The sequence below is a fragment of the Rhinolophus sinicus genome, chromosome 1 (assembly GCF_057876585.1).
Source record: "Rhinolophus sinicus isolate RSI-liver-muscle chromosome 1, RSI-T2T, whole genome shotgun sequence".
Classification (NCBI taxonomy): Eukaryota; Metazoa; Chordata; class Mammalia; order Chiroptera; family Rhinolophidae; genus Rhinolophus; species Rhinolophus sinicus.
The window spans coordinates 93,941,711-93,963,805 of NC_142501.1; the positions used below are offsets into that span (position 1 = coordinate 93,941,711).

General features: G+C 46.9%; 1 protein-coding gene across 25 annotated transcripts in view; it reads right to left on the reverse strand.

Annotated features, from left to right (window-relative positions):
* The window catches only part of MICAL3 (microtubule associated monooxygenase, calponin and LIM domain containing 3), a 224,696-nt gene that overhangs the window by 176,563 nt on the left and 26,038 nt on the right, over positions 1–22,095 (reverse strand). The window contains exon 2 of one of the 25 annotated variants that reach the window (XM_074325095.2): positions 322–478. The exons of 23 other annotated variants lie outside the window; for them this stretch is intronic. The gene's annotated coding sequence lies outside the window, so the exon portion shown is untranslated. Of the gene's footprint in view, positions 1–321; positions 482–22,095 lie in introns of those variants that run through there. One more of the 25 variants, XM_074325094.2, reaches the window with a different exon arrangement.

Below are 22,095 nucleotides of genomic sequence, written 5' to 3' on the forward strand. Positions count from 1 at the left end.
TATGAGGGCAGGAGCTCCAGCAGCCACATCTGACCATGAGGTAACCTAAAGGATGGAAACCATGTGCCAGGCTAGTGGAGTTAGGTCAAGTTAACTCTCACCTGTCAATCCATGGAGTGGACCACATGCTTCAGCTAACAAGGCTAAAATGTCTGTCTTTCTGGATAGAAGGACCCAGAGTCCTGATGACCATGAAGCTGGCCATACTGGCTCTGGGCTTCCCACTGCGGTTTCTTTTACATAAAGCAGAAAAATCTTCTTTTGTGTTTCAGCCGTATTTTGCAAATTCCAAATGAAACCCATCCTAATCAATGCACTCACCTGAACAGAAGCCTTTATTTACTAAGGGATGCGCTGAGGGAGGTAACTGGTGTACAATCTTCCCTGGGGCGGGACAGGCTTTACCACAGCAGCCAGTCAACTGGTGCCTGCTCACAGAACGCAGCTCTGGTTGGAGTTTCTTCAGTGGTAAGCAGCTCTGCTAGTAAAAAAAGAGCAGAGCGTTTCCCAGGGAGTAGGAAGATTCACCCCAAGAAACGAGACACTTCACATTACCCATAACTGAAACTCAGGATAACAGATCCAGTGAGGTGGAATGACTGGTCTCTTAAGTGAACCTGGATAATACAAACCTACAGGTTTTCCTTCAAATAATGTAAGTCTGTTACAATCAGTTTCTAACACTTCTGGGCTACCTCATCCTCTCCCTCCTGCACAGAAGCCCTACCATCCAAGGCTCAGCCAATCTCTGAATAGGCCCATCAACTCACCAACCAAGACTCACCCCCACTAGGGCGACTACCCCGTTTCCCCGAAAATAAAGACCTCACCGGAAAATAAGCCCTAGCATGATTTTTCAGGAGAACATCCCCTGAACATCAGCCCTAATGCGTCTTTTGGAGGAAAAATTAATATAAGACCCGGTCTTATTTTTGCGGAAACACGGTAGGTCCTCGGACCCACTGCTAACTGTGCCATGTCCCCCAAGTTTAAGTGCCGAACCTAGTCAGAGGCTAGGAATGAACAGTCCCCAGGTGATGGTGATGTGTGGCCTATCTTCCTTCCAGAGATGGCTCCCCTGCCAGCCAAAGATCTCCTCATCCTCTTCTCCTGTTACTGCTGCTGCAGGCACGCTTCTCCACTCCAAAAGCCAAAGATAGCCCTTAACAGGTCAAGTTGAACTGTCCATCTGTGAGGTGGACTGTAGCTAGCTGGGCCAGAACTGACCACAAGAGGGACTTGGGTGGTGGCCCTCGGGCCTTTTATGGAAGGTGTGCTGTGAAACGCAGCTGGCCTGGGTGGGGGGGTAGGGTGGGGGGGCAGTTGCAGTGACTGCCTGCCATTCAGACAAAATGGAAGGGGCAGGGTCACATTTGCTGGTAAAGTATTAGGTGGGCTGAGGAAATAAACTCCCCCTGCTAGGCACAGACTCCTTCTAGGACAGAAAAACAAAGACAAATAAAGGGAGAAAAACTGGAATGCGTACAGGGGAAAAACGATTAACTGGATGGGAGACAGGCCTTATAAGGAAAGGTTAAAGGACTTAGGCTCATCGGGCACGAAGACGAAAAACTCATGGTGCCTTCCCTGCCTTCAAGATCCAGTTTTACTACAGTGCCTAGAAGTGTACTTTGCATGCAGAACAGCATTTCATATTTGCTGACTGATTACTGAAAGGAAGCTGACAATTCTCCCAGCCTCACGGGACAAGGCGCAGAGAAGACGCAGAGCACGACAGAGCAGAGTAGGGAAGTCATCCTCACCTGCGAGGCTGAGCAGCCCCTGCTGGCTCCCAGCCCCCCGCCCCCCCCGCCCCCCCCAGCAAGGTTAGTCCCCTGGATCTCCACGGAAGTTTATTCATGTCCCTTAGCTGCTCCCACTACACTGTCGGGACTTGACTAGTGGCTGCTCCCTGGCAGTGACCTCCATGAGGGGCAGGAATCCGTGTCTTACTCCTGTGTTACGTGTACATGCCTGGGCTCCAGAGCCCGGGCCCTAGTACATACTGGATGCAGAATCATGAATGACGCCAACAGATATTTACTGTCCACCCCCCATGTGCAGGCACTGGGGACAGAAGAGTGGACAAAGCGAAAAAACTTCCTGTCCTCATAGAGCTCCATTCCAGTGGTGTAGACAGACAACACACAAGTGAATCCTAAGACACTAGAAGGAAACACGCTATGAAGGAAAACAGTGTGGAAGGGGGCGGGCTGGGAGGAGGCATGGACGCCAACTAGGGTGGTTTGGGAAGCCTGGAAGAAAGGGAAAACACAGTGAAGAAGGGAGCCAGCCGTGGGGTCACCTGGAGAGGGTCTTTGAGGCAAGAGGACAGCATGTGCAAAACTGGAGATGGGTCAGTGACATCAGAAGAACCACCACTTTCTGCAGAATCCTGCAGGCCACTGCAAGGGTGCTGGCTTTTCTCGGGGTGTGGTGGGGACAGTGGGAAACCACTGCAGAAGTCTGAACAAGCAAGAACGACAAAACAAGACTACAACCCAGGTTTGATAGCATCACTCTGGCTTCTATGTTGACAATACATCTAGGGGTACATGGGGGGGGGGGGACACAGGGAAACTGGTTTGGAGGTCACTGCAAAAATCCAGGGGATGGATGACAATCGCATGGCCTAGAGAAGTATCCATGTACCTTGTGGTCAGATTCTGGATCAAAATATGGAGGAGGAGTTCACAGGACTTGCTAATGAGTAAAATATGAAGCGTGAGAGTCAGGGAGGATAATCCCAACATTTCTGACTTGAGGAACTGGAAGAGAAATGAAGAACAAACTAATAAAAGAGTAAACGCACCAAGCTCCTTCCTGTTGGGTCCTACTAGAGACAGAGGGAGAGAGACAACAAGCCCAGCGCCGTTCTCGCCATGTGTTTAGGAGTGTCAGCCCCGGGGAAGATGCCACCCGCCAGAGCTCCGCACCCACACTCACGATCTGACCGCCACAGCCTCTATCTCCAGTCCCAGCCCCTGACCCCACTTTGCTTCCATACTCTCAGCCCACGACCCCGCCCCCTGGTGAGTGGGCACATGGTTTCACCCCCACAGGACCTGCTCCTGGACCTCCTATCAGTCCTCAGCAGGCCTCCTGATAATGCAACGGCCCACGCTCAGCACATAACCACCTCCCAGAGTTTCCTCCCACACTCTGTGCTTGAAGAGGCAATAGTATCTCCAACATGGCAGGAGGGTGGCTAGAGAAGCTGGAGGGCCTGCACCCACACCCATACCCACCCAGGCTATGCCCACCCTCAGCCATTCTAGAGCAGCTCCTGCTCAGACGAAGGCCTCCGAGCCGCCACCATGCCACACCCATGCACAGATGCTTCTCTCCTCTACCACCTCCCCTTCCACAGAGCAGAAGGGGCCTTTGCATTCCTGAGATTCAGCTCTAAAAACATACTGTTTGGTTGGGGGAGGGGAGGTTATCACTTTGTGAGGGATGTAAATGTCTAACTAGTACGTTATTTTGTACGCCTGAAACTAATAAAAAATTAGAAATTAAAAAACATACACATACTGTTTGGGTTTCTCTTTCTAGCCAAATCCATATAACCTATGTCCTGAACATTTAGCCTGAGACAGACAATAAGACCTACAGAAAAAATAATTCAAAATGGGGCAAGGGTAGGAAAGTGCTTCTTACTGAATATATTCTAAGCCAATGACTATATAAGAGTGGTCAGTTTGTCAAGCAAGGGTTGTGACCAGTGTATGACTGCTGAAAGAAACGCACAGAAAATGACAGGCCACCCTCAAGAAGCTTCCCATCCAATCAGGACAAAATTAACACAGGCTGTACTAAAGCAAACAAGTGAAGTATCCTAGACTAGATGGCAGGATGCCAGGGTAAGGACACTTAGGATGTGACAGGAGGGGAGAGAGGACCTTGGGGTACAGAGAAGGCCCCGAGAAGGCTAGAGCAAGACTGCAGAGCATGCAAGGGGCCGGGGGGAGGGTGGGAAGTGCAGCCAGGCGGCAGGCAGTGCCTGTGGGCTTTCAAAGCCAGGCAGGAGAGCGGACCCGGGGACCTGGGTGTGGCAGCCCAGCCTCCAGAGCAGAAGGCCTGGCCGCAGCAGACGGCCCGGCCTGGACAATCCCTGGACATGAGAGCAGGCGAGCCAGACCAGAGCTGTGGCATTGGGAATGGGAAGTTCAAAGGGAAGGTCATATAACAAACACTGAGCAGCAAGTTTGGCAGGTGTGGTGTTAGGTGTGGGGATAAGCAATATCCAAAGAGTTTTTGAAGAAGGAAGCAGATTGGATACAGAGGGGATACAAACCAAAAGTTGACTTTATTCATTACCTGCATCCTGTTCAGGGGTAGGAAGGCTGACAAACACTTCCATACTCTAATCAGTTGTTTGACTTTATGCACAGCTTTCCTAGCCACACAATATTTAAAGGAAGGCTGTTAGGGACACATATGCATGAGGTGAAATGAGTCATCTCCGTTCTTTCATGGCAATTACTTTGCTCCCCTGTTTTACATAAATATGGGGGAAGATCTGAAAATTCCTAACTATCTCCTGAGCAGTAAGGCAGTTAGTGAACATGTGGCTGGGCACACTTCCCCGTTCCTTACCCTGCCATGGCCGAGCAATGGGGACGGGCTGAGGCCTGGAGAGTGCCCGAGACACCCTTGGCAGTGAGGAAGACTTCATTCACCTGCGCCCCCTGCACCCTCAAAGTGCCCCACAAGCCTCAGGCGTCACCACAAACCTGGCAAGTCAGGCTCCACTGCAGACATGGCCATGTGCTCTGAGGCAGCCATGTCCCATCCTAACCCACACCCACAAGATGCCACAGACTGGGTATCAATCTTCCATGGTAAGATGCTCCTGCCTTTAGACAAGCATCCTCTTCACCCAATGGGCAACGAGGTCAGACACGCACGGGGTCCGAGGGACATATTTAGGGACATGGTCCCCACCCTTATTGCATTAATACAGGACAAAATCTGAGCCCCTCACAGATTTTTAAATGCAATGCCAATACCAACAAAGGTACTAAAAGAGAGACTTTCTTCTAAGTCTTTCCCAAAGGCAGACGGAGGACTGTTTGCTTTCCAACCCTAATCTACAGGACATTATAAATGGAGTATTCAACATGGTGCTACTACTGGAGTTGGAATTCTGTGTTCTAACAATAATGAAGAAAGGAGCCAGTCATCACCCCCAACCCTCCAAAATCAGCCCCTCCTCCTCAGCTGCAGTGCAAAATCCAAGAGCAAGCTGGAGGAAGGCCAGCCTGCTGCTCCCATCCGGTGACAGTGTTCTTCAGCACCCAGCCCTCCCTCCAGCAGGCTGCCGCCATCACACCCTTCTGACTGCATTTTCATCTTGCATGGTTGAGGCCAAGTACGCACAGCCCAGTCTTTCGGCCATTTACAAAGTAACGACTAACCAAGAACACTCTCCCTGTAGGACCCACTGCCAATGCCAGATGTCCCCAGATGACGAGGCTGTTCTTCTGTGTGATCAGCTGCCCGCATGGCTCATGTGTGCATTTGGGTTTTGTTCACCATCTCTACACACAGCACATGCCCACATACACTACCAATCATGGGGGGCTGGGGCCAACGGGGCCAGCTCCATGAGACTTTGACCCTCTGGGACATTAACATCTAAAACCAAACACATGCACCTCTGCCAGGTGTCACCCACCTCAGCCTATCAGTGACAGTAGAATCCTACAGACAACAAGGCTCTGTGGGCAGGGAGTTTGGTCCACAAATAAACTGTCCCTTAAAAGATCTGCAGCGGGGCCGGCCCGGTGGCTCAGGTGGTTGGAGCTCCATGCTCCTAACTCCAAAGGCTGCCGGTTCGATTCCCACATGGGCCAGTGGGCTCTCAACCACAAGGTTGCCGGTTCTAGTCCTCGACTCCCGCAAGGGATGGTGGGCAGCGCCCCCTACAACTAGCGACGGCAACTGGACCTGGAGCTGAGCTGCGCCCTCCACAACTAAGATTGAAAGGACAATAACTTGAAGCTGAACGGCACCCTCCACAGCTAAGATTGAAAGGACAACAACTTGACTTGGAAAAAAAAGTTCTGGAAGTACAGACTGTTCCCCAATAAAGTCCTGTTCCCCTTCCCCAATAAAATCTTAAAAAAAAAAAAAGATCTGCAGCAATTTAAAAGCAGCTGGTTTCTGGTATGAGCCAGTCCTCAGAAAGCCACTCTCACTTCATTTGCAAAGGACAAGGTCCAACGATTGAGTTTTGTTTTGTTTTTTTTTAAAAAAAAGGGAGGGTGGGGAGAGAATTGCTCCACACAGATAAATTCGAGACTCAGACACAACTTCCGATGTAAGAACAAGGGGCTGGGGGCTCTCAGAAGCAGCAGCCAGAAGGCACTGGCCTTGGCTGCTGAGTGCGGCTGGCCAGGCCTGGGATCAGGGGAAGAAGGGAAACATTCCTGAACAGTTATGGGGCACAGAGCAGGCCCAGAGCTCCCTGCGGGGGCTCACTCAGCACCATCAGTCCCAGGGTGGGTCAGTGGGGCTGGCTTTGCCCAACAGGCAGGTGGCACCCCGCCCAGGAAGTCCTCAGAGAGAGAAAACAGGCACTCCTCTCTTTTCCTTCCCTCTCCCTTTTCATTTAAAAAAGAAGGGAAATATTTCTGTGCCTAAGAAAAGTTGTGACTGCAAGAGTCCTTCTGCATCAGAAAACAATGACTGACTTTTTCAAGGATTTTGGAATCTCAAAAAGGTCATGAAATCGGTGATTTCCAGGCTGACACAAGCACTGAAAGCACTTCCTTTCCACAGTGATGGAGGCAGTTCCTACCATGTATTTGGAAGGCTTTATTCTTTCGTCTCCCACGTTAAGAAAGCACCTATTCCATACCAACTATTGTGAGGATGGTGATAACAATACCACTAATAATAGCTCTGTAATTTATTAATCACATCACCATGTGATAAACATTGCTTGAAAGAGTGCTCTATCTATTTATCCATCCACCCATCCTTCCTCATTTAATTCTCATTGTGAGATAGGTACAATTACACTATCAGCTTGATTCCACAGGTAAGAAAAAAAAGTCACAAAGAGGTTAAGTAAGTTGCCCAAAGTCACACAGTAAGTGACATAGCTGGCACTTGATCCCAGAAAGTCTAGAACCACCACCTCTGTACTTATATCTGTTAGCATCTTAATCCTGAAAAACCCTACGAGTTGTCACGACTGGCCGCAAGTTACACGTCGGGTGACAGGTGGCGGGGAGAGAATGAAGAAAGGTTAGATACTCTGTACAGCTAGTAAGCTACAGGGCCAGAGGTCAGATCCAGGTCTCTGGCCTCCACTGAACTTCTGACAGCAGGAGTTCAGAAGCGAGGAAGAGATTAGGTGACAAACTTCTAAAAGATTCAGTTCAACACACATTTAACTATTCTAAGGAAACACAATGCTTGTAAAAATTGGTAAACAGATCCAGGCAAGTTTCAAAGAAAAGGTGGCTTTGAGGAGGTCCTGAAGAAAGGGTAGGATGGTGATGGGCAGAGGCAACGGGAACCACAAGCATCAGCATGAGCGAAGGGGACACAGGAGCAAGCCACGGCACTGAAGCCTGGATCTGCGGGGACGCTGGGTAAGAGGCGGAAGGCGTGGTGACCTTGGCACAAGCTTACACCTGCAATTCTGAAGGGACACAGCTTCTCAAAAGATGAGGACAGACGCCAGGAGCTACTGTGGAAAGAGCACAGGCTCCAGGGCTCCACAGATCCACACTTGGACCTGGGTCCACACTTCTCAGACCCGGGGTTAGTCACGGCCTCCCACGCCTCTCTGTGCCTGCTATGAGTCAGAAACCTAATACCATTTACCTCAGAGCACATAATGATTGTGAGGTGAGGCTCAAAATAAATAACCACTCTGAAGTGCACAGGACAGTGTCCAACACAGCAGATAACTCAGGAGTACTTTCCAGTGTGCTGTAAACCACCCTCCATCACGACAACGCTCTGTGTCACACATTGCTTCTGGTATATGGCAATTTCTGTCAAATCAAAACATTGTGGTGTGTCCTCATCCACCTTATTCATCGGATCTGGCACCGTGTGACCTCTGTCTCTTCCCCAAAGTCAACATGATTCAGGACATGGAGGCAGCCACAACAGTGCAACTAAAGACACTCGCAAAAGAGGACGTCCAGAACTGCTTCAGAAAATGGCAAGAACAATGGGATAAGTGTGTTCAAAGCAAGGTGGGTATTTTGAGGGAGATTAATGGCAGTATATCTTTTACTGTTAATACATTTTTTTATTTAAACATTCACCGTAATATTTGATCATACCTCATAATTCTCATTATTAATCTTTCTTAGATGTTATGTGTAGCTCACATTTATTTCAATGTTTAATATTAGAAGTGTTTTGAGTCTTTATTTAGAAGTTTGGTGATGTTTTTGTGACCAGAAATATGCCATAGGAACTTAACCCTTATTTATATCATTTAGCCTACGGTAAAATTGGTTTCATTACATGTTGTTTCACTTGAAGTCACAGTTTCCAAGAACCTCACATTAAGTGAGGTCTTAAAGGTCAGACTGGTTCCATGCTTGTCTAGTATTCCTCAAAATAGACTTGACCACAAACAGTTTTAAATTAAAATTTACGAAAAGAATACTAAACGAGCTCAAGAGGTAACAGATGTACTCAGATTAGCACGGGACAACAAATAAAAAATGCCTAGTGATTCAAACAATGAATTCAATAACAGTTTAGATAAATTTGTATTTTATTAATCACAAATCAAAAGGTTTCATGGATAAATTAACTATTGCAGAAAATAATCAAAGTTTTTAAAAGCTTTATAAACAAATCCTCCCCCTTACCAAAAAAATTAGTAAAATTCAATCCTTTTATTAAGAACATGTTTTAATTTTCTCCAGAACTCTTTGAACAGTCCATGGGACACAGTTTGGGAAGCACTGCCCCAAAGTGGTTTGGGGTGCTAACCCAGAGCACAAGATAAAAAGGAAGAAGGAAGATACAATAAATAAAGCATTTTCCTACATTTTTGTAAATCCTGATAAATTATATGGCTTAGAAAGTTGGACTTGGAACCTCTTCCCACCACCCCCGCTGTGAGTCAGAAACCTAATGTAAGGACTATTAAAGCACCTACTGTATTCCAGGAATATTACAGGCAGGAATTAGGGAATAGGTCTTAGGAGGGAGAAAGGAATCAGAAGAGGCAGTGAGGGAAAAATTATCAAGTTCTGCTTCTGAATTTGTTTTTAAACATGTATATATATAATACTACTGTTGAAATCTGATGCTCCTTTGCTTTTTTTTTTTAAGGCGGGACCAGCCCACGTGGGGATCGAACTGGCAACCTTGGTGTTTTTAGCCCCAAGGTTCTAACCAGCCACCCCTGAAATCTGATGCTTTTTAAGAGGTGAAAACTAAAGCTGAAACACAAATAAGACATTCGCCACTGTACTACAAAGAACACAGCACTGACTGCAGAGGCTTCTCTATGTCACTGCCAAGGGACACCACCACCAGTGGGCGGCGAATGGAGACCCTCGGCCTATGGGTTCCACGTGGGGCTGGTTAACTGCTCACAGGGGCGGACTGAAAGACAGATTTGGAACTTGGCATCCACTCCCAACTCGTATTCAACAACACGAGTGGGGGCTAATAAAGGAGAACCCCTTCTGCCCAGGCTGAAAAAAGTGGGTGTCCAAGGCACCTGAAAATGCCATGCAGGACTGCAGGCAGCAGACGCAAGAGACACGCAGAGGAAGCCAACTGTGTCGGCCCGCTCGCCGGAGGCCCGCCACCCCTCACAGGAACGACAGTCGCTGTTGTGCAGGAGACCCTGCTCGCTGCGCCATTTGTCATGCAGGGCGGCCTGCGGGGTCTCTGGTCCCGCTCCCCACATAAGAACGCAGGATATGGTGAGGCCGAAAAGGAACACCCACGGAGCCATAGGTAGGGGAGTCATACCACTATGGTCTCACTGGAGGCTGGGCCCACGGGACGCATGACCTGCCGTCCGCCTTTCCGCCAACCGACCGACCGACGACTCTCCTCCTTTCTCTCCTCTGTTCCGCTCTCCTCGGCTCTCCTCTTGCGCTCTCTTCGGCTCTGCTCGGCTCCTCGGCAATCCTTCGTAGCCACAGCAGCTACACCGGCGGCCAATCGGCTAACTGGCCACAGCCGACGGCCATCCACCACCCGAGCCAGCACCCCTCCACGTGAGGCCGAGAGCCTGTAAACCACTCTCTGGGGCTCTGTCCCCACAGTCGCCTAGAGATTGTGTTTACCTTCAGTCTGTGCTCCTGTGCCAGGAGGGGGCTGGCGGGTGGCATGGTCCAGTTACTTTCCGTATGGGAACCCTGGCAGCCTGGGCAGCAGCCAAAGGGGTACCCTACCCAGGGCGGACATGTGGACCAAAGGAAAGTCAGATTAATAATTACCCTGAGTTGACAGAGCACCTCTCAACCCCGAACAGCTGGAAGTGTTTCGGAGACATTGCTTCAGGTTCTTTATTTAAACATTTTCACAGGCGACTCACAGACAGTATCAAGTACATGGGAAGCTGAGATATCAAGTCCACTTTAAGAGATCAGGAAAAACACACATGCCGTACCAATTCCCCTGGCACAGTCAGCAGACACAAAACTAAAAGCTCTGCTTCTTCTAGCTGTTCTGGGGAGCAGAAGTTGCTTCTCAAAACTGATTCTGAGAGTTCAGGAAAAAGTGAGCATCCCAAAGGTCCCAAAATAAGTGCCTAGAATTCCACAGAAGAGAACAGAGCTGCCTCACCCTTCTCACAATGCAGCACAGATCAAGAGCTCAAGTTGCCTTAAACCAGACAAGCCAAAAAAGGAATCAAGAGGGAGGGAAATGAGAAGAAGGAAAGAAAAAAAGCACCTGTATTCAAAGAAGTTCTCATTTTTATGTTAAGCTTGGAATGCCGGTGGTTCCATAGCACTGTCCACTGCCAACAGCCAAAGCAGTGGAACTACAGGATAAATCGGTAGTCATTTTAGGCTTCTTTCCTGTCCCTTAAAGTACATACGTTTCTACAAAAGCACCCCAACATTTAATGTTTATGAAATACCAGGCGTCCTGTTGGGTCTGAGCGCAAGTGCTGTGTCTCCTATGTCCAGAAATGGAAATACAACAGGGGACACATAATCATCAGTATAAAAATGTCAGTACACAGACAGACAAATAAGTCCATACTTATTGATTATGGAAAGGCCTGTGCAAGCAAAGAGCAGAATGTAAGAGAAAACAACAGAAGGGGCCTCCCTAGCCGAGCTGGTCAGGAACGGCCATGAGAATGAAGTGACGGGCCTGAGGCTGGCGGTGAAGGAAAGGCAGGTGCTCTCTCCAGGGGAAGAGGGGTCCGTGTGCACAGGCCGGTCAAGTGACAACTGACTTGGGCCTCCATCAAGGCCAGTGGGTTTGGAGTCCACTGGGAGAGGAAGAGGAGGAGGCCAGGCCAGGAGAGGCATCTTAAGGACTCTACATTTAAGGACCTTGTTCTTTCTGCGATCTTCCCAGCTCCCAAATGATGCCTTCCTCATAGCTGACACCAAGAAAATACATGCTTAATTCAGCAAATCCAGTAGAAACCAGTGACCACTTAACAAGCAATGCAATGACTTCAAACCATGGCCCTCGAGAATCTCACAATCTTGTTTGTTGAAAAAAAAAGAAACCAGACCATCCCACTACCCCAAATGACAAATGTTGTTGAGAGAACAAGAAAAATATCCTAAGGAAATGTCCGAGTCACATATAGTTCACTGGAAGGGGAGTAATGTTAGGCTGAAACAGGTTCCCGGAGAGGGTGGGGCTCCAGCTGGAAGCTGAAGTCTGTGGAGAACTTAACTAAGCAGCCCTGGGGGGCCGCTCCCGGCACACAGTGCAGTGCAGACACAAGTGCGACTGGAAACGGGCAAGGTCCCTCGGGGAGAAGTGAGTGCGAGACAACAGTTGGAACACACGGTTGTCCGTCCCAGAGGCCGCTCAGGGCAGGCTCACCCAAACTGGGGGCCTTGCCTGGAGACAAGCACAAGACCGCCACTGGCCAGGGCCCCAAGTGGTCTCCTGCCTGGTACTCTGGGGGAGCAGAGGAAAGAAAAGGAGTGAGGCTGTTTGCCCCAAGAAGAGAAGGGCAGGCAGAGAGCTATGGCTCTCATTCACTGGGATAAACAAATAATAATAATAAAATAAATGCCAAGAAGGAGAGCGAGAAGGGGGAAAAAAATCCAAGTTGTTGTAGTATTATGCAACTGAAATTCCATGCAAAAGCCAGGAAATTCAAAGGTCACAGTTCTCACAGCAACTGTAACCTGACCCGTCAGCACATGTAGTCTTTGGCACTGCAGACCCAAAGCAGCCTACCGTGACCAGACTCAGGCCAGCAGCACATACCTGCTGCCCTGTGGCATGAGGCAGCCCACGCCTGCTCAGAGCTCACCTGGGCTGTGCACATCAAGCTCACTGGCTGGGCCTCAGCCATTCTCTGAGGTCTCAAGTCTTTCAGGCAGAGCTTTACCCTGACTCCATGACTACTGAGCTATGGGTTTTTCATCTTACCTCCTCTGTGGGCTACATTACCTTAAGAGGGAGAAGGGACATGTGTCATGTGGGGCAGGGGTTGCTACCGGCCGCTTCCCTGACATCTGCTGGTCTTCCAACTCTTGTGGGAGACAGGACAGGGCAGGGGGAGCAGGCGGGTCAGGGGCAAGGGAATGCTGGGCTTCAAAGGACACCACCAGAAGTGGAAAGACAACTCACAGAATGCGAGGAGATTTCTGCAGATCATATTATCTGATCAGGGACGTGTTTCTAGAGAATACGTAACTGAGCACATGTTCCTTCCCAAAGAGACCAGGACACAGGCAGGCCACACAGACCCTGACCCACTGTGGGCAGCCTGTATTGTGATAGTGAGTAAGGGGCATGAGGCCCTCCACCTTCGTCCTCCAGCCTGGGTGGCAGTTAAGGCTGTGCGTATCTATCAGCCTAGTGGTAGAAGAGACACCAATGGGCCTGGCACAGAAACAGGTGATCGCAGGCCTTTTTAAAAGACTCAACTTCCTCGTCACTGTTCAATCATCACAACAGAAAACACTCACCCAGAAAAAGGTTTATGCCCTGGAAATCCTAGTTCCCTTCAGGCTATGGATTCTATGAGCAGCTGAAACAACAGGCTCAGGGCAAAGAATGACTTTGCTGCCACTTTGGCTCCCACAGTGAGCACAGATAGGAAAAGCAGAAAGGCGGTCAAGAGAAAGCGCAGCTCCTGAGCGGTATGTGACTGAACAGCTTTCAGGACAGCTGCCTGACCCTGAGCACGGCCCTCAAGCCGGCCTGCCTGTTAGGAGAACTAAATGGGCAACATACAGAAGAGCCTACACTGCAGGGCCTAACCACAGGAGGTGCTCAATAGTGGCAATTATTAGTATTGCTCTTTCTTTCCACACTTTATGCTTTACTAAAAATACTGCTACCCAGTTGGATCACCCACTTCATTTACAAGAGCTGAGTGGAAATTAGTGTTTTGGTTGTTTCACAGTAACAACAAAAATAACAACAGCAGCTAACGTTAGTGTGTTGGCTACGTGATGCGCAGTATCCTGCATGCTGTTCTTTGACCTTCACACAAGAATTTATTTAATCCTCACAACAATCCTACGAGATAGGTATTATTATCTACATTTTACAGAAGAAACAGAAATTCAGTGATGTACCCACAGTCACATAGTTTTAAGTGGCAGAAGGTGCCTGAACCCAGGCAGTCTGACGTTATGGCCGCCACACTTAACCACATGACATCCACCTTCAAAGGATGAAAATCTGTCCCCATCAAGAATAACACAAAGAAACCAAAGCGTCACAGGTTCCAAAAACATTCCAAGAGTGGACTGACTTCTTTGTAAGAACTGTCAGCCTCCAGTCAACTTGTATTCATAAAAGCACATTGAATAGTTCTGAGTTCTGCAGAAGAGAGATACCAGATGCCAACACCCACTGGCATCCACCTGATCACAGGCAACTCCATCCAAAATGGGAATACAGGGCCAAGTTTCATCTCAAAATTACCCTTGCTAAAAAGTCATGCAAGCATTGTGATGCCTCATGAGTATCATGCAATGAACAAGCCTGGGAATTTTGTAACTGTCTTATACCCTACTTGATTCACTTCCTATTTAACAAATTCCCACAACTTCCTTGCATCTGGAAAAAAAGAACTTCTCATCTTCTTCGCCTTTCCTGACCAAGGTTCCTCACACATTTTTATTGCTGTGCTCTACTATGCAAAGAAAAAAACCCAAACATTCATTTACCCCAATTTAGAAATAGTGATATCTGATAGAGTTAGATGGGATACAGAACAAATGAGGCTCTGAAATAACACATCTGCAAGTAATCGAAAGTATGTCCCCCAAAGAACCGGCACTGCCACCTGCCCGCGGGAACGTGACCCTGGACGAGAGAGAGCCCTTGCTGCACAGCTGAGCGTGCTCCTGCACTGCCGGGAAGCGGGACTGACTACTACAGGTGTCAGGTAGCTCAGAACAAAACATTACCATGTAAGTAAAATGTTTTACTTCTTTTTAGGCTTGTCTGAACAATAGAGGGAGAGGGTGGACTGCTAAAATATTTTGTAGGGATCAGCATAGGAGATAGTTTTAAGTTTTTCATTCCGGTAACTTATCTACATAACCCAGATGCACTTCTCGTTATTAAATTCCATGCCTTATACCAGAGTAAGTAGAGCTGAAAATCTCATTAGATAACACAAGGGAGTTTAAATTACAATGGGAAACAACACTGCTCCATTTTCCTGGCTTGTGCTTAAATGCAACCTCAATGCATCTGTGGCCAGCTATTCGCAGAAGTCTGGCCCCATCAATGTATTCAGCAGTCATCAGCATATGGTTGTTTCCACCAGCGACACGGTGCGTAAATGGTATAAGGAGCCAACATACCTAGGTCTCTGCTTTCACAGGACTTTAAGTTTCTAAAAGCTACAACAAAGTCACCAACGTTAGGGGTTCTCAGTATTAAAAGTTATGTTACTGGTTATAGACTATTCAACTCTGGAGACTTGTTAAATACAACAGAAACACCTGAAAGTTTAGAAATATGTCATATAAATCTGGGTTTATGCAAGAACTGAAGGCAAATTTGACTCAGCATAATTAAAAGCTTTTATGCTTGAAAACATAAAGTACAAAGACAGTGAAAAGACAATCCATAGAATAGGATAAAATATTTGCAAATCACATCGTGTTTCCCTGAAAATAAGACCTAGCCAGACAATCAGCTGTAATGCGCCTTTTGGAGCAAAAATGAATATAAGACCCGGTATTATATTATATTATATTATACCCGGTCTTATAGCAAAATAAGACCAGGTCTTATATTAATTTTTGCTCCAAAAGATGCATTAGAGTTGACTGTCCGGCTAGGTCTTATTTTCGGGGAAACATGTATATCGGATAAGGAACTTACATCCAGAATATGAAAAGAACTCTTACGACTTAATAATAAAAAGTAATCCAAATTTTTAAACGAGCAAGGGATTTGATTAGACATTTCTCCAAAGAGGTACAAATGGCCAATAAACACACGAAAAAATGCCAACATCATTAGGGAAATGCAAACCAAAACCACAAGGAAACACCATTTTCCAACCACTAGGATGGTTATAATAAAAAAGACAGGCACTAATAAGTGCTGCTGAGGGTGTGGAGAAATAGGAACCTTCACACACTGCTCGTGGGAATGTAAAATGGTGCAGCCACTGTAGATAATGTCAAACACAGACTTACTGTATGACCCAGCAAGTTCACTCCTAGGTTTGTATACAAACAAGAGAAATGAAAATATGTACACACAAAAACTTGTACAAGGTACGTGAACATTTATAGCAACATTATTCAAAATAGCCACAAGTAGAATATCCAACTGTTGAATGAAAATGCAGTGGAACACTATTTGTCCATAAGAAAGAAGATCTGATGCACGCTACAAAATGAACCTTAAAACAGTGTGCTAAGGAAAAGAAGCCAGATACAAAATATCTCACATTGTGTGATTCCCTTGATATGAAATGTCCAGAACAGTCTACAGAAGAAAGCAGATTAGTGGTTGCCTAGGGCTTGGGGGGAGGTGAGCTGGAGAGAAGTAAAAAGTTACTGCTATGAGTGCACGGTTTCTTTCCGGGATGACAAAAATGGTTTAAAACTGATCATGGAGATGACTGCACAAGTCTGTGAATACACTAAAATGCAGCGAATCATACACATTAAATGAATGAACTGTATGTATGTGAGTTATGCAATAAAGCTGTTAAAAAAAACCACCTGAGAGCAGCAACTATGTCTTATGTGCTTATTCTCATAAGTAACACAGGACCTGGCGCGGAGCAGGTACTCATAACTGTTGGCCAAATAAAACGAATGAAGTGTTGAGTCTTCTCCCAAAGGTTTTATCAGAAGAATGCCCCCTGCACTCAGTGGCTTCTGCAAAAGTCCCGGCATAGAGACGGGAGCCCCTCTTTGGCACCTTCCCAGCCCCGCACACCCCCTAAACATTAGGCTGACATTCTCTGTCTCTTCTAAACCTGGATTCTATCATGCTTTTCTGGTGGATATAAAAAACAACAACCAATAAATATTTCTGAAAGCACATAATATGAGCTCCTGTTCAGGTGCTGTGAGGACCAGGAGAGAGCGCTCTGTAGGATGTGGTCTCTAGCTGTTCTATTAGAGGGAGAAGGAGCATTCACAAACTAATCCGACTTCAAGGCAGCAGATGATGGGGATAAATCAGGGAGTAGAGACAGGAAGCCCTTCGGTAAAAGGTGGGATCCTCTTCTGGGGTCCCTCCAGTAAGTGGCTGCAGGCTGCCATCCTGCCTGTCCACACACTGTCCCCAGCATCCATCAGAAGTAACTGCCTCCCCCAGCCGCCTCGTTTTACAGCTCACTGCACCGTCCCGGAGTGCATTCCCAGAGGGTAAGCACAATGTGAACAGTATCTCCCTGAAAACCATGGGCACCAAGTCCCGCGCACAGTAAGTGGGTAATTCATATTTGTCCAATTTAAGGATTTGCTTCACAAGAAATACTATTAACACCTCTTTTATGAAGCCACACCTAGTTGGCCAAATGGGGACCTGCCTTTAAGGGTCTGTCAATGGCCAACCTGCCAAAAGGCAGAATCCTTAGGTTGTTCACGTGACCTTTACACGACCGACAAGCACCCACACAACCTACTCTACGTCCATCCTTCTCTCCAGAGCTCCTGCCTCCTTCCTCTTATCATCAAGCTCCAGGAGCAAGAACTCCTTGTTACTCCCCAAGCCTGCCCACCTCCTTCCGGCCAGCCTGCCAGCCTCCCCTAGAAGCCATGCTCTCTGCCTAACTCGAGTAGTTTCATCTTCCCTGAGGCATTCCTGCGCTCCCCCTCCAGCCTGACAAAGGGTCTCCTCACCCACTTTCACTTGGTGGACGCTCACTGGTCCTTCCTCGGTCTCTGATGATTTATCTGTCTCCCCCACTAACCTGTGAACTCCGTGAAGGCAGTGTTTGTTTAACCCACTATGGTGGTGTGCTGGCAAATGCTTAACAACCTGGTCTCCAAAAACATGTTCACAATCTACACACACATATCTACTGTAAAATGTTACTGCTATAAAAGGTACATAGCATACAACAGTAATAAAATATACAACTCAGTAATAAATATATAGTAATATATAATAATAAAGTATGTAGCAAAACATGATATCTTGACTGTAAATTCCAAATAGCCAATTGATTCTCACAGAATGCTATCATGGATTTTTGTTTCATTCATCTCTGCGGCCAACCTAACAGATTAAAATGACAAATAAGTGAATGATGGTTGATATTTACATTTACTTAAGAAGTAAAACAAAACTGGAACAGGAAGATGTATAACAAACATGATCTGAGCAACTTCTTTGCTGAATTGGGCCCTCGTTTTCAAATTCGAGAAGAATATTTCTTCAATTTTGGGGGTGTTATTCATATTGTAATGGCTACAGACATAAAACACTTTAAATTGCAAATGTTAACATTTTCTCCATTACTTTCTTATACAATGAGCAAAACAATAAATGAAGCCATGATTTGTAGTGTTTGGTTTCTGTGGTGGAAACACTCCCACTCCAGCCAATGTCAAGCAGCCAACATGACATCTGTGAACACAGACACAGCTGGGCCGAGAGGCACCGTCATTCCCTCTCACACAGCATTTCCACCATGTGGACCCAGGAGACAGAGGGCATAGTCAGTGCTAAAACAATGAGGACATGATGAGGTGTGAGTAGTTATTACCCTTGTTTTTAATATAATTTATTTAAAGTTTACAGAATTAATTTTTTAATAATGGCTATATTTAATAACCAACTTGCAAAATTCCAGAAAATTTAACTACAAGGTATGAGCAGGCTTTGCCAGGTCATGGTTCACTGCACTACATTCTTGGGGTTAGTACTCAAAAGGTGCTCGATGCCTATTTGTGAAACAAAGTATAATCCTGTAGTGACTTCACTCCTAGGAGTCTGCTGCTCCTCCAGAGGCGGTCAGGACCTTCCTGTAACAAGATGCTCCTGCAGTAAGGAATCGTGAACGCAGAGAGAACTGCAGTCCTCTGTGTAACACCTTATCTTTAAAAGGGGGCAGGATCTTTTAACACTTAGTAATAGAAGCTCCAGTATAAGACACCTTTGTAAATTCTCCCTGAGGTATATTTTCCACAAAAACTCTTAGGCACTGGGAAGTTCATTGTAAATCCTTCAACAGTGTGATTTAGTTTAGCACCCTGGGTGGCATTATTCACAGGGTGTTCCTTAAAGCTGTGGGTCCTGGCTCCAGCTCCGGAAAAACTGAGCCCCACCAGTCCCTCGGGGCCCCAGAGGGCACGGAGCTGGTCCCCGAGAATGGCTGGGAGCTCACTCACTGCTCCCTGGGTCTCTTCTGGCTCGGTTGGGGGTCTTCCTTCCTAATTCTGTTTCTTTTTATGCTGCTATTGCCACCCTATTTTCAAGTTTCTTCCTCTGCTCTTCACCCCTCCTTGGTTCCCAGTGGACTCCCCTCCTAAGGTTGGTTTTGGTCCTTGGTTTCCCACCTTCCTCCCCACTTAATACCACCTGTCTTTGTCACTAATGACGCATAGATCTACAGCAGACTACCTGAATTGAAGGCTCATCTCTACTTACTACCTCCATGACAAAGCATAAAGTACGTCCCCCAGTTATCAGCAAGTGCAGCGTCCTTCAGAGCACCCTGCACGGCTATGCCTGACCACACAGGCACATCCCAGCTGCTCCTTTAAGAATGCAGGAGCCCTTGATCTTCACAGACTGTAATATGAATAAAAGGGGGGAGTGATGTTTCCTTTTCCCAAGCAAAAATAAAGCTGAATTTGCTTTTTCAGATTATGCATGCTACTCTCCTCTCCAGAAAGCAGCGCTGTTTTTAACAGCGTTAAGAGGCCTCCCGGCCCCTCATGCTGTCTTCACCGGTCCCAGGGGATACGTACCCAGAGCCCCACTAAACATCACCTGGGTATCTCCCCCTTTTTCCATTTCCAGTCACCAACTTGTCGTCATCATCCTCCAGGGGAAGTTACTCCACACGACCTGCCATGGGCCCTGCCGGCCTCCCGTGCTACAGGTCCCTGTCAAGACCTAAGAGACTATTCCTGTTCTTAGGAATACACTTCAGTATTTAGGGGTCAATAGGTACAATGTCTCTAATTCATATAGAGAGAAAAACAAAAAATATGAAAAAGAAAACGGAGAAAAATGAAAACACTTAGTCATTCTGGGTAAAGGGGAAACAAGAGTTCCTTGTATTATTCTTATACTTTTCTGAAATTGCATCAAAATAAAGTTACAAAAAAAACAAAACCAAAAGCTGAACCCCTTATACTAGCATCAAAATTTGACACTAAACAGCTCCTTTTTAATGACTCCCGTCAGGCAGGCCAGCGATCGTTACACCTCTATGTAACATCTTGTTTTTGTCCCTCTCTCCACACGACTCAGGATTTCCTGAGCTCCTCCTGACAGACCTGCTGCCTTCACTGACTCACTTCTTCCAGCCATGCTGGGGAACGAAAAGCACTAACACTTACCATCTGCTACCAGCCAGGCCGGAATCATGCTTAGCACTCACTGTGTATTATTTCATCTAATTCTGCCAACAACTCTACCGGGAACCAGAGCAGGCCAGTAAGAGATGAATCAAAATAAAGAAGTAAAATGGAATAGCCAGCATACAAGAATCAGAAATTAGCACTGAATCCTGTGGGACTTACACTATAAAAATGAATGTAAATGTTAAAATCTTAACATGGTAAAAATAATAAAAATTCAGTAGTGTTAGGAGGGGAGTTGGAGACAAGCTTGAATGTATACTAGGAAGTCAAAATATCTTGTCTAAAAATGAAACAGTTGTTTAAAAACACTCCAATCTATTAAATTTTGTTTTGTTTTTAATAATTAGAAAACAAAGACGCTGGTCCAGATTACATAGCCACATAAGCGCAGAGCTGCGATGGGAACCCAGGTGGACCCCTACTGTCCACAGCCCACCCACACCTCACTGCTCCCCTTTCCAGACCATCCCACCCACAGCCTATTCATTCCCTCCACGCATACTGACTGCCTGCTTTGTGTGGGGTCCTGTTCTAAACGCTAGTGATACATCAGACAGCAAAACAGATAAAGCTCCTGGACCTCACAAAGCTTCCATTTTAGTGAGAGGAAACAGAAAATAAAAGCTGTAGTTACCAAACACTTGCACAGTGCTCACCCCATGTCAGGTGCTATGCTAAGCATTTTATGAATGTTAATGCATTTAATCCTCATAAAAATCCTGAGTCAGTTGTCACTCTTACAAATGAAGAAACAGAGGCTAAAGGGGTCAAGTAATTGACCAAGGTCACAAGAGCAGCACACCGGTGAGGCCAAGACCTAAACCCAGGTAGTCTGGCTGCAGAGCTTAGGCTACTATGGCTCTCAATAAACGTAAGTAAAGCATGCTGGAGGGCGGTAAGGACGCTGGGAAAAAGGAAAACATAAAGCAGCATTAAAAGAATTAGGAGTACTGCAGAGAAGGAGACACGTTGACATTTTAAACCAGGAGGCACGGGAAGCTTTCATGGAGAAAGTAACATCTAAGAAAAGACACACAGGGGCCAAAGGAGTTAATCATGTTTTGGCTTAGGGAAGTGTTTCAGGGAGCAGTCTGTGCAAAGGCCCTGAGGCAGGAGCAGCCTGGACTGTCCCAGGAACAGGAAGGGGCCAGAGAAGCTCGAGCAGAGCAGTGAGGGGGACAGTAACCACTACATTTTGAGCAGCAGAATGCTCGTGCACAGCTTGTACCCAATTTTCTGGACATCCCTAGTGTTCACTAGCTATTTATCTAGACTCCCAAAGGGCACTGTGAACTATGAAAACACAGCCTGTGACTTCTACTCTCTTTGTGTGTCCCCAGTACTATTAGGTTAATGCTTATTGAAGCCATATGCCTCGCCTGTGGAGTCCATGAGGCACAAGGCCCACAGAGACGAGCAGATCCCATCCGGGAGGCTTTGGACACCTCTGCCCACCAGGCCTCCCACACTTGTGGTGAGCAGTGACCCGTCTGTGTTAAGGGCACGCCCATGAAAACATCAGTATGGAAACGGTACTTGTATTTGTTTCCAAGCAGACCTGCAAATTTTATACTCAAATTTTATCTCCAGTATGTCCCTTTAAACTGGTTGACAGCCAACATCTCTCTACTTCACAAATGGAAAAACTGTGGCAGTGGTTCCCCTGAGCTCACTGCACAGCAGAAGCTGAATCAGAGTTTTCTCATCTAGACCCAGAGATCAGGAAATGCAGAGGCCTGGCACCTTCTCCTCCTCGGGGGCCCACCTACCTGACACTGTGGAGCTTAACCCTTCAACGGAGGCGTCTGGGAGCACAATACTGGCTTGTAGGTGGTAAGGACTGAGCAGTGAATGGTCCCAGGCATGGCTACACAGGCCTCAGGCAAAGCCCGAGCACTTAGCTGCC